Source organism: Chiloscyllium plagiosum, chromosome 2 (assembly GCF_004010195.1).
Source record: "Chiloscyllium plagiosum isolate BGI_BamShark_2017 chromosome 2, ASM401019v2, whole genome shotgun sequence".
NCBI classification, from domain to species: Eukaryota; Metazoa; Chordata; class Chondrichthyes; order Orectolobiformes; family Hemiscylliidae; genus Chiloscyllium; species Chiloscyllium plagiosum.
The window spans coordinates 44,929,357-44,941,255 of record NC_057711.1 but is presented as its reverse complement, the minus strand read 5'-3'; the positions used below and the strand labels follow the sequence as shown (position 1 = coordinate 44,941,255).

Here is an 11,899-nt window from a genome sequence, read left to right as displayed (position 1 = left end):
TCAGGAAGGGCATACTGGCACTGGAGCGTGTCCAGTGGAGATTCACACGGATGATCCCTGGAATGGTAGGTCGAACATATGAGGAACGGCTGAGGATCCTGTGATTGTATTCATTGGAGTTTAGAAGATTAAGGGGAGATCTAATAGAATCTTACAAGATAATACATGGCTTGGAAAGGGTGGATGCTAGGAAATTGTTTCCGTTAGGCGAGGAGACTAGTACCCGTGGACACAGCCTTAGAATTAGAGGGGGTAAATTCAGAACAGAAATGCGGAGACATTTCTTCAGCCAGAGAGTGGTGGGCCTGTGGAATTCATTGCCACAGAGTGCAGTGGAGGCTGGGACGCTAAATGTCTTCAAGGCAGAAATTGATAAATTCTTGATGTCACAAGAAATTAAGGGCTACGGGGAGAATGCGGGTAAGTGGAGTTGAAATGCTCATCAGCCATGATTGAATGGCGGAGTGGACTCGATGGGCCGAATGGCTCCTATGTCTTATGGTCTTATAGAAAGATTTAAAAGGATCCTGAGAGGCAACTTTGTCACCCAGACAGTGGTGCATATGTGGAAAGAATTACCAGAGGAAGTGGTAGGAATGACGTAAAAGACATTTGGACAAATACATGAACAGGAAAGGTTTAGAGGGCCAAACACAGGCAAATGGGAGTAGTTTAGTTTGGGAAACCTGGTTGGCATGATGAGGTGGATTGGAGGGTCTGTTTCTGTGCTGTATGACTCTATGATTTTACAAGTAGGGGCCAGTGGTGAGTTTAACCACATTTACACAGGTTGGGTGATGATCTGGAGATTCTGAAGCCTGCAAGCTGAACAGAATGTCCCCTAGCAAGGCAAATGGGATGTTGATGATCTCAGCAACACATTAACACAATGGCTAAGAGCCAATCACAGAGGACCACTCATTGTCAAGCCATTCATGAAGCACGCAGATTGTACAACATTGAGGAGAATTGTTGTGAAGGGACTCACAATGGGGGAGGCAGGTGGGGGCGAGTGGTAATTGAGCCGGTGTGGGGTGAGGGGAGGGAGCTGCATCAGCAGCCACTCACAGGTCCTTCATAGGGGAGCAACATTGTCCTCTAACACATGTTAAGTTGTTCACACAGGCTGCTGTGTGGCTCGCCCCTGATTATCCTGCAGTATGGAATGTCTCGATCATACCTTCCAGTCAGTGTCACTCCTGGGGTACTCACTGAGATATACAATCCTGTGCACATAGCCAGCCAAATAGCAGGAAAACATGGGAGGACAATCCTAGGGTGTCAGAGTGAGCCAATGCAGTGTGAGCCCTGCAACCGCATTTTGATTTGTTACATCAAGAAGTGATGTTGCATGTCACCATGTAAAATTTGCAGCCACAGCAGAGACAGGGTAATCACATGAATGGTGAAAAGCAAGGGTTTATGAAATGGTAAAACTATTGACATATGATTGCTTGTGAAAGAAACTTTAAACATTAATTTGTTTTCTAAGTGAACAGTGGGTACAACATAGGATGATGAACAAACTATTTTGTCAGAGGCATTTCTCTCTCAGTGTGGAACTGCAGGTGTGTGAAACTCAGTGGGTGACCCCACAGAACCCAGCAAGAACATTGTCATCCATGCTGCTTAGGAAGATCCAGGAGGCAAAACAGATGATGTTCCATCCCATACTTACGCAGGATGAGATGGGGAAACCAGGGTACTCTTCTCTGTGGGTGATGGGCTGCTCTTTGGGAAGATGGATCCACTTGCAAGACATAAGAGGCAGAAAGTGTTGCTGCTACTGGTTAGTTGTGGTATGTAATGCCTGGTTAATTGACTGTTGCAATGCAATAAAAGGTGCTACATGTCAAGAAACAGATGTCTCTGCATCTTAGCAAGAGCAGTCCTTGTGTTCTCCTGTCAACTTATGTTGGATTGCTGATATTTAATTGTGTGGTGAGGGAATAGAAGCAATGCCCACCTCCGTATACGTTTCCACTGCTGGAGAAGATATCCCTGTGTGTGGCCCAAATATTGTGGGCAATGATCTGTGGGTGGTTAGTCGAGCCACCCAAGTACTGGTGGAATTGTCTAATGCCAAAATGACTCCAAGGCCTTCTTTCACTATATGTGCATTCTATCCTTTCTGCTTTTTCTTCAGGATATTGATGCAAAAACAATTGGCTTCTTGTCTTCATTGGGTAATATGTGAGAAACGATTGTTCCCATTCCATGCAGTGACATACTATGGTAACTTTGTGATGGAATAGGACTTCAGTCAAATGGAATAGGACTTCAGTCTGAAATAAAGCCTTTATGGCTCATGTAAAGGATCTTTCATATTGATCTTCCCATTTCCAATTCTTACTTTGACATAAGAAATTGTTGAACATCTTGAGAATGGTGGCACGATTTGGGACAAGCATGCCGTAGTAACTTAGTTAGCCCAAAAATAGTCATAGTTGGCTTAGACCTTTTGGGTGCTAGTGCCTCACTGATGGTATTTACTTTTGAAGGTGATTTTTGTAGTCCCTTGGCATCAATGACATAACTTAAATATTTGATGGAATATTTAAGAAAATCACATTTGTCTTTCCTCACTACTTTTTCCTTTAGATTCACCTGGAAAAAGGTTTGTCCAAGATCAATTTTAATGAATAGCTGACCTCCAGCTAGTTCAGAAAATATGTCCTTTAAAAGCAAAGGATATTGCTCAGCACAGAGTACCAGATAAAAAGAGACCTTAAAACTCACTGCAGATATGTACCAATCTATCTTACTTCATGGCCCAATTATTCACATTGCTGGGTTCAAGGGCTCTCATTTTGACTAGCCTGCCTAATTCTGTCTTGACCTCTGACCTAATTGCATAAGGTACTGATCTAGCATTGCAAAATTGTGCTTGATTCTCATCCTTGATTTTCAATTTGACCAAGATCTTTTCCATGTTTCCCAGACGCCCACTGAAAACATGGCTTATTTGGTTGTGATAGTTCAGTATCAAAATCTGACGTGTGATTTAATTCAGCCCAGGTGAGTAGATCTTCTCCAACCACATTCTTCCTAATGAAACTGAAAAAACTGCTTTGGTACCATATAAAGAGAAATCTTCAGAATGATCTTATAAATCAATCTTTCAATTCACATTGATATAACAGCTTAAAGGTGCCATTTCACCTTGGTAAAATTTTAATACCATTTTAAAGAGTTTTCAGTGCAATGCAATTGAGCTGATTCTGATACACACTTTGAGGTCAACGATACTGATGCACTGGTGTACACCTCCATTCTTACTGGTTAGCCTATTCAGTAGGGGAGAGATCCTATATGGGTTGGTGTCACTAGCAATGTTTAACAGCAGTTCCTCTTTGGATTGAGAGTCTGGGTTTTCTCTTGCTCTTTTTGTACTATGTAGATTTTCCTTCTACTCATCAGTTTCTGTACGTTAGTTGTGTGTTGTTCATGTTTCTTCCTCAAACAAGTCTGTTCAAGTGCCCTTTATGCACAGTTTCTGCATACTGATTCTTTAAACCAGCAATTTGCTGCTCCATTACCTGGTTTTGCACACCAATGACAGCTTTGAGTCTGCATTGGTACCAGTCTCTCAGCCACCATTGTGTAAACTCTCATGTTTGAGCTTAGCTGTTAAGCTGCCTTGGCTGCTAGTTCCATTGAGAGTGCTATTTCCAATGTAGTTTTCTAAGTACAGGTAGCGTTCCACAGGTAGTCTCTTCTGGATTGCTTCACATCTTAAACCACATACTAGTCTGTCTCTGATAGAATCATTGAAGTTGTCACCGAGTTCACAGAACTCTACTAACTTGTTCAAAGTGGCTACGACCTGGGAAATAGATTCACCATCGTGCTGGCTGGAATCTGAGCCTTTTAATTATCACCAATTTTAAAAATCACACAACAGAAGGCTACAGTCCAACAGGTTTATTTGGAAGCACTAGCTTTTGGAGTGCTGCTCCTTCATCAGGTGTGATTTTTAAATTTGTACACTGCTCCTTCATCAGGTGTGATTTTTAAATTTGTACACCTCAGTCCAACACCAGCATCTTCAAATCATCAGTAATCACCAATGGTTTTGTGAAAAATAGTTCTGTAAGATTCCAACTATTCCTTCATTAATTTTAGAACCTGGCATCTCTGGCTGCACCAGACTCCTCAGGAAGTTAGAAGTTATTTCTCCCCATAATACTTAGGAGTGCAGGGATGACTTGATCTGCTTCAATTTTGTTACCTTGGACAAAATAATGAAATCTCTCTGTGACATAGTTCCTGCTCTCTACAATTACATCATTCGGTCCCACAGGGCAGAGGTTTCCAGCCATTTTCTTTTAAATGGCAAGTGCTTGTGTAGGATGATTATTATAAAGCATATAGCACTACATTGCATCGTCCGATTTTAAACAAGATATTCCTGAGACTGCCTGTTCCTTATGAGACTACACCCCTCACTCAAGTCATTTCCCTCTATGTAAGGTACTCACTAGTCATAGTGTTCCTTCAGGATGGAGCATGTGTCAAGCTTCTTCTGCACTGTTTATCTCTTCCCTGAGGTGAATTCTTTTCTTAAATCAATATTCCTCAAACTGGACCTGATCCCTTTTCTTATCTATGCAATTTGTTCCAGCAAGGACCACAACAACTGGATTTACTCTTCTCTTTCCAAGTTGCTTTCCAGCCTTCATGAGATATCTCTCAACTCATAGCCAATATACTTCAGGATTGTCATTCCTGAATACAGAAGATGCTACCTTTCCCCCACTACACAGCATCCACACTTCTTTTCTGATTTTCCACCATCCTGCTTCTCACCAGCCCAGCCCCAATCCCAACAGCCTTCTGAGCCACAGAAGGGTTCTGAAGAAGGAATACTGGACCCAAAACTTTAATTCTGCTTTCTCTCCATAGATGCTGTCAGACCTGCTGTGTTTCTCCAGCAATAATCCCTCCTCACTCTCCAGGGCCTCAAACACACCCAGGTGAAGTAGAGTTTTCCTTGTACTTAGAGTCACAGAGTTGTACAGCACGGAACCAGACTCTTTCATCCCACTTGTCCATGTCGACCAGATATCCTAAATTAATTTAGTTCCATTTGCCAGCATTTGGCTCATATCCCTCTAAACCCTTCTTATTCATGTATTTTTAAATGTTGTAATTGTACCAGCCTCTACCACTTCCTCTGGCAGCTCGTTCCATAAACACAATACCCTTTGTGTAAAAGAGTTGGCAAAAGAGTTACGTCCATTTTAAATTATTCCCCTCCCATCTTGATCCTGTACCCTCTAGTTTTGGACTCCCCTACCCTGGGAAAAAAAGACCTTGACTATTCACACTATCCATGCCCCTCATGATTTTATAAACCTCTGTAAGGTCACTCCTCACCTGTAAGGAAAACATTCCCAACATATTCCTCTTCTCTTTATAGCTCAAATGCTCCAATATTGGCAACATCCTTGTAAATCTTTTCTGAAAGCTTTCAAGTTTCACAACGTCCTTCCTATAGCAGGGAGACCAAAATTGAACGCAGTATTCCAAAGGTGGCCTAACCAATATTATGCACAACTGCAACATAGCATCCCAACTCCTATACTCGATGCACTGGCTAATAGAGGCAAGCATAGCAAATGTCTTCTTCACCCATCTTGTGTAACTGTGACTCCACTTTCAAGGAACTATCAACCTGTATCCTAAGGTCTCCTTGTTCGAAAGCATTCCCTATGAGAAAGTGAGGATTGCAGTTGCTGGAGAGTCAAGTGTATAAGTCCTGTCCTGACTTGGCCTCACAGTTATCTAAATTAAACTCTATCTGCCACTCTTTGGCACATATGTTCATTCAAGATTAGAGTGTTGCTGGAAAAGCAAAGCATCAGAGGAGCAGGAAAATGGATGTTTTGGGCAAAAGTCCTTCATCAGGATTCACTACCTACAGTGTGGTCTTCTCTGCATTGACAAGACCAAAACCAGGCTAGATGATTGTCTTGCAAAACATCACTGCTCTGACTGTAAGAATCACCCCAATCTTCCAGTTGTTTGCCTTTTCAATATACCCTTTCTCCCATGCTAATGTTTCCTTCCTAGGCCTTCTGCAGTGTTACAGTGAAGCCCAACACAAGCTGAAGGAATACTGCCTCATTTTCTGCTTGGACACTTTACAGCACTCAAGAGTCAATATTGAGTTCTACTCAGAATATTAACACCGTTTTCCATTTTGATTACACTCCTTCCGCATATCCTGCCTAGTGTCTTGTTTATGTGGGTGTTTTCTCAGTAAAGCCAACCAAGATTTCAACTATTCACAGCTATCATTTACATTTATTTTGCATCAAGATCACTCTTTTACTGCCATTACCCCATTACCCAATTTGTCTTTGTCTTTTCTTTGGGTTGCATTCATCATCTGTTCAGCTCATGTCTTCTCTTCCTTTTCCAACAACATAAATGCCGTCTTTTTCCTGTTCCCTGCAGTAAAAGAGAAGAATCTTGGGACAGAGTCTCTCTCAATAGATGCTGCCAGGCTAATTTTCTCTAGCACTTTCTATTTTTATTTCACATCTCCTATCCTCTTTGCTTTGGGGAATCTAGCTGTTTTCAAACTTACACATTCTGCAATTCAGACTTGCAACCTGTTCTGCCATATCTCCGACTAACCTTATTTTGTTTAGGTGTCTGGTAGTGTGGAACCTAAGTATTGCTGAGGCTTTTCATTTTGCACTCATTGTACAATTTACAAAGAAAAGGGGAAAACAATATTTGTACTGCATGAGTGGATACAGGCGGTTCTTGTGCAACCCTGCATTATAGAAAAATCGCGCTTTAGAAACAGTACTTAAAGTGTTGGCACTGTAATCGCCTAACCGCCAACACATGCTTTAAAAGTTTGCACGGTAGAAACAACGTCCCCAATTCATCAATCACGTTACAGTGAATTTGTGTTGACAAAAAATGTGTTATAACAGACCTGTATACAGCTTCCAGTACATGCAAGTATGCCACACTGTACCTGTCTGATAATCCTTTAACATGCTAGATCTTGTTCTTTGTAGACTGAAAAAACATGAATACACACGGTCGAGAGTGTGGTGCTGGAAAAATACAGCAGGTCAGGCAGCATCCGAGGAGCAGGAGAATTGAAGTTTCGGGCATAAGCTCTTCATCTGGAGTGAGGTTTGTTGGCCGGAGAGCTGAGAGATAAATGAGAGGGATGCGATAGGCAGACGAAGGTGGGAGGGAGGTGTTAGGTCAGACAGGAGGATGGAGTAGATAGATGGGAAAGGTGATGGACAGATCAAGAGGGTGGAGCTGAGTTGGAGGCTTGGGACTGGGGTAAAGTGGGAGGAGGGGAAGTTAGGAAACTGGTGAAATCCACATTGATACCGTGTGGTTGCAGGGTTCCAAGGCAGAAGATGAGGCACTCGATTCTGATCTCCAGCAGTTGCAGTCCTTACTTTCTCCTCCATGAACACACACTGTGTCTGTTTCAACTCAACAAAACAAGTGACAACCATTCTGCGGCCTATTTGTCAAGGCATTGTCTTGAATAATCAAAGTCAATGTATGTGTTTAAAAGTTTCAACTAACGTTAGCAGTTAAATTTCAGTCATCATGAACTGATCTTGATTTGATCCATTCTTTATGGCACCACCTCTACCAATCAAAGTCTATTAGTACCCTCCTCCCATATCATGTAAGTGTTGGTTTTCCCATTACTCTGGGTACTTCTGTGACTTCTTGTGATTAATGCAAACTGAAAAAAAGGTGTCTTCTTCAGCAGCATTCATATAAATTTATTTATTTCAATTTTTAGAGGACTGGATGGCCTACTATTATAAGGGGTATGTTAATCCAGAGACCTAGGTAATTTCCTGGGGACTTGGGTTTGAATGTTGGCAGATAGTAGAATTTGAATCCATTTTTCAAAAATTGAGCATCTCATCATGACCAAGAATCCATTGCCGATTGTTGGTAAAACCCAGTTGGTTCGCTGATGTCCTTTAGGGAAGGAAACTGCACCCTTACCTTGTGACATGTGACTCCAGGCCTACATGTGGCTCCAGATTCACAGCAAGGTGGTTAATTCTTAAACTGCCTTCTGGGCAATTAGGGATGGGGCAACAAATGCTGGCCCTGCCACTGATGCCCACAATTCATGAGCAAATAAAACAAATTCTTTCTGCAATTATCATGGTAACTATATCAAGTAGTTTAACCAATTAACCTAAGAGTTTAATACAACACTATGCTTGTCCTAGCTTATAGGTTCCCTCATTTAGAGCCAAAGCTAAACCTCAAAATGTATCAAGTAATACCTACCCATTTGCCTAATTAGTGTTCCTAGACTTCAGCTGTCAAGTCTTGCAGTCTTTTTCTTCCTCTCGTGATTCATACTGTGGTCTGTAAAAGAGCAGAACAGTATCTCTTCCCTTGCTAAATCAAATTTTCTGAGTCACCAGATTTCCTGAGTTAAATAAATCCCAGCAGTTACTTCATTGAGCATTAGACCATTCAAGTAAATAAAAATCCAATCTTGTATATTAAGGCTTTGAATACATCACTGACTGTATATATTAAAGCCATCCCCTTCATTCCATCAATGTCAGCAAAATTAAGGAGCTGGTCATTGACTTTAGGAAGCAACGTGGAGAGCAGGTTCCTGCCTGCATGAATGGTCAAGAGCGTCAAGTTCCTGAGAGTGATGATCACCAACAATCTGCCCTGGCCCAACCACATTGACATAATGGTTAAGAAAGCACAACAATGCCTCCATTTCCTCAGGAGGCTAAGGAAATGCAGCATGTCAACAAAGACTCTTACTGATTTTTATAGATGCACCAGAGAAAGCCTCCTATCTGGATAAGTCACAGCGTGGTATGGCAACTGATGTTTCCAAGACCACAAAAAACTAAAGAGTTGTGAGCACAGCCCAGTTTAACACACAAACCAACCTTCCATCCACTGACTCTATCTATACTTCCCGCTGCTTCAGGAAAGCAACCAACATAATCAAAGACCCCTCCACAAACCTGATTATACTCTCTTCCATCAAGCAGGATATATATATATATATATGTTTGAATACACCAACAAACAGATTCATGAACAGCTTCTTCTCAGCTGTTATCATACTTTTGATAGGACCTCTCAAATGTTAATGTTGATCTTTCTCTGTGGCTGTACCCCTGTATTCTGTACTCTGTTTTGCTACCTGGTGGTACGATCTGCCTCTAGAGCATGCAAAACAACACTTTTCACTGTATCTCTGTACATATGACAACAATAAATCAAATCCAATCAATTTCATAGCTATTGCAGAAACAAAAATATATTTCATCTAAAATAATGTGTATTTTTTTCAGTAATACTCAAACGGTGTACTCAAATGGTGTACACAGTCATTATTTTTATGTTGACCGAGTTGACTTCTCAAAACATTGGACACAGGCAGCTAGGGCTTGTACATTTTTTAAAACCTGTACCACAATGTCCTGAAAGGATATAGATAATGTGTGCCTGGGAAAAAAAGAAGCTGTGCTTATAACTTTAAGTAAAAGAAATGAAGAATTTAAGTCAGAACTTGTGTTTTTGTCATTTGTAAGAGGCAAACTGCATGCTTTGTGGTTGCCATGAAGGGATAATGATGAATATTGCAGCAGAAATAAACAGACAGCTATGAATTTAAAAATGACTGTAAATGACCTAATTCATAAATTAAACAGCAGTGATCAAATTAGTGCTGTAACACATTAGTATAGTGGGCACCAACAAATTAATGGATAAAAAGCAGCAGTGAATTAATAAATTCATAAACTAATGTGCACACCAATGAATCAATGAATTAATGCAGAAGCAGATGCCAGTGAATTAATAAGTTCATGATGCTGTGGGCACCAGCAAATTAATTGGGAAGCAAACTCACAGGTAATTCAGAAACCAACAGGAATCCACAAATCAATAAATTAATGGATCAACAGGCACCATGGAATTAATAAATTAATTGAGCAATGAACATAGTTTACAAATCAATAAGGGATACTCCAACAATCAATCAGCAGGCAGCAGTCATCCATAAAGCACACAGGCAGCAGTCATCCATAAAGTAAATCCATTTCCTACTTTGCACCACTGAGCCCTCAATCCATAGCCATTGACTAAATTTTGTTGGTTTCACCAATAACCTTTTTTGGAAAACAGTATGAACATTTGTGGGATACAATTTTCAATGGTTCAGATACTAAGGGGCAGCCAAGGTTGCAAAAATTGGGTTATAAACCGAGATTGTCTGCAATTAGCTTAAGACACCATTTTGATAGAAGAGTTAGTTATATCCTTTCCTTTTAATCAAACTACTCAGATATTTTGTATTGCTTCTTTGGAGGAAGGTGGGACTTAAACCTCCACATTCTAGTTTGGAGGTTGGGAATCTACCAAGCCACCATTAGATCTTTTGCAAGAAAGAATTAAAATTTGCAGTTATAACAGTCACATGAAGTTTCTATAATGGCCTGACTGCTACTTAAATGGTTTCTAATGCTCACAAACTAGCATGCACTATAATTCAGAAGTTTCTCTCCTGCTCCTTTGATGCTGCCTGACCTGCTGCAATTTTCCAGCAACACATTTTTAAGCTCTGTGAAGAGATATCAAAGTTAACATTTCCAGAGTGGTCAACCTTTCTCAGAACCCTTCTGAGGAAGGGTAATGGACCCAGAAATGTTAACTCTGATTTCTCTTCACAGATATTGCCAGACCTGCTGAACTTTACCAGCAATTTCTGTTTTTTTGTCTGATTTACAGCATCCACAGTTCTTTATTTATGCACTATAATTTGATGGCTAGCAGTTGACCTAACACCCTTTCTTAAAAGCAAGCAACTGATTGGAGTAAAGACATTTTGCTGAGGATTTTGAATGCTACTTAAATGAACATTGTCTTTTACTATTCACTTGCTATCAGAAATTTGAAGTGAACTTTTAACATAGCACACAGTTTTCTGTGACATTTTGTCAAGATTTCACAAATCAACATTTATTCCAGAAATTGTGTGCTTCCCTACCTTAGAAGAACATCTTAGGTCACATCAGGATAAAGGAAATGTTTGTCAGGGGCATCTTGTTGGGGGTCAGTGCCTTTTTTTAGAATCAATGCATCCACTCAGTTGGTTCATGAGTCATACTGAAACCTGTGTGTCATCCAGCCTACTACTACATATGTATTTCTCCATGAAATTTGTAGCCAGACTGCACTTGAGTGCAAAACCTGTAGGAGTTTTCTTTTGTTAGGCATCTCCAGGCAATTACAAATTAGGGAAATTTGCAGTAGGGTCAAAACTGTAAACTAAAAACATACTTTTAAATATGCAAATCTTATTGGTGCTGCACCTATTGATCCTTGTTTTCACCCAATCAAGAGTCAAAGTGTTAGATTTTGCAAGGGATCATTGTCACTGCTACCACTTCCTCCAGAGGAGAAAGTGAGGACTGCAGATGCTGGAGATCAGAGCTGAAAATGTGTTGCTGGAAAAGTGCAGCAGGTCAGGCAGCATCCAAGGAGCAGGAGAATCGATGTTTCGGGCATGAGCCCTTCTTCAGGGTGTCCATCCACCTGGACACCCCGTGTTGGCCTCTTACCTGCCCTCGATCTCTTCATAACCAACTGCCGCCGCGACATTAACCGCCTCAACCTCTCCACCCCTCTCACCCACTCCAACCTCTCACCCTCGGAATGTGCAGCCCTCCACTCCCTCCGTTCCAACCCCAACCTCACTATCAAACCGACAGACAAGGGAGGCGCGGTAGTAGTTTGGCGCACCGACCTTTACACCGATGAAGCTAAATGCCAGCTCGCGGACACCTCCTCCTACTGCCCCCTTGACCATGACCCCACCTCCCACCACCAAACCATCATC

General features: G+C 41.2%; 1 long non-coding RNA gene across 2 annotated transcripts in view; it reads right to left on the bottom strand.

The window, feature by feature from the left end:
• Positions 1–11,190, bottom strand: part of LOC122565459 — a 15,976-nt gene extending 4,786 nt beyond the window's left edge. The window contains exons 1-2 of one of the 2 annotated variants that reach the window (XR_006316184.1): positions 11,048–11,190; positions 6,355–6,456 (exon numbers count right to left, since the gene is read on the bottom strand). This is a non-coding gene — a long non-coding RNA (uncharacterized LOC122565459). Of the gene's footprint in view, positions 1–6,354; positions 6,457–8,307; positions 8,379–11,047 lie in introns of those variants that run through there. The other variant, XR_006316185.1, reaches the window with a different exon arrangement.
• Positions 11,191–11,899: the final 709 nt, after the last annotated feature.